Genomic DNA, 1,330 nt, shown 5'->3' with positions numbered 1-1,330 from the left:
TCAAATTTATGTTAACCAAGTAATCCAGCCACTTAGAAATCAAAATCCTGAACTACAAATATTTCATTATATGGATGATGTATTATTAGCACACAAAGCTAAAAACACATTGCTAGAATGTTATGCCACACTTACAAACTTATTAAAAAATTATAATCTAGAGATAGCAATAGATAAAGTACAATTAAATTTTCCAATTAATTATTTAGGAGTTCTATTATCCTCAACCATGGTCCGTCCACCAAAAATTCAAATACGAGTAGATCAACTCAAATCACTTAATGACTTTCAAAAGTTATTAGGAGATATAAATTGGATAAGGCCTTATCTAGGTATTCCAACAGAAGAATTGGAAGCTTTATTTGATATCCTAAAAGGTCCATCAGATCCAAATTCACCCCGAATGTTAACGCCTGAAGCAAGAAAGGCATTAAAAATCATTGAAACATATATGGAAAATATATCCTACCAGCATCTTCAAAGGATACTATAGCATTAACTATATACTATCGGAAAATAAATTAAATACAGAATCTCTAAACATCACAAAAGCTTGTAATATTGCATTAAGCTCTACCTTTTGAGCTAATTATTTGGGTACTAAAAATGTAAAAGTTTGATCAGGTGTAACTATTGCTGCTGTACCATTATTTGACCCATCAGTGAATATATTTGGAGCATTCATGATAGGTGTTTTTCTTGTCATTTTTGGAAAAATTACAGGATGCAATGACCAAAAAGACAATAAAGGATTAGATGGTAAGTGGTTATCAAATGAAACATTAGATTTGCACATGATTATTGCCCAAGTATTTAACTCATTAGCTAACTCATCTATTTGATTCATAGTATATGGAATAATAATTTTATTGGGAGAAATTCCAAACACTCCCTTTGCTGCTTTTATTCCTTTGAGTATTAATTGTCCTACAGCCTCAGGATACCTAGTAAGAAAGTGTTAGGAGAATAAGATAAATGTATCCATAATAATGGACCTTCTTGCCAAAATACTCCTGTAGTAATATTTTTTGTTGGTAGTACAATAAATAATAAAGGCAAATTTATATCAATTCTATCTAAATGCATATTTCCCATATATGTTTCAATGATTTTTAATGCCTTTCTTGCTTCAGGCGTTAACATTTGGGTTGAATTTGGATCTGATGGACCTTTTAGGATATCAAATAAAGGTCTCAACTCTACTGTTGGTATACCTAGATAAGGCCTTATCCAATTTATTTCTCCTAATAACTTTTGAAAGTCATTAAGTGATATGAGTTGATCTACTCATATTTGAATTTTTGGTGGACAGACCATGATTGAGGATAAT

This window comes from Ictidomys tridecemlineatus, chromosome 3, assembly GCF_052094955.1.
Source record: "Ictidomys tridecemlineatus isolate mIctTri1 chromosome 3, mIctTri1.hap1, whole genome shotgun sequence".
NCBI classification, from domain to species: domain Eukaryota; kingdom Metazoa; phylum Chordata; class Mammalia; order Rodentia; family Sciuridae; genus Ictidomys; species Ictidomys tridecemlineatus.
The sequence above is the reverse complement of the archived record's forward strand: the minus strand, read 5'-3'. Positions refer to the sequence as shown.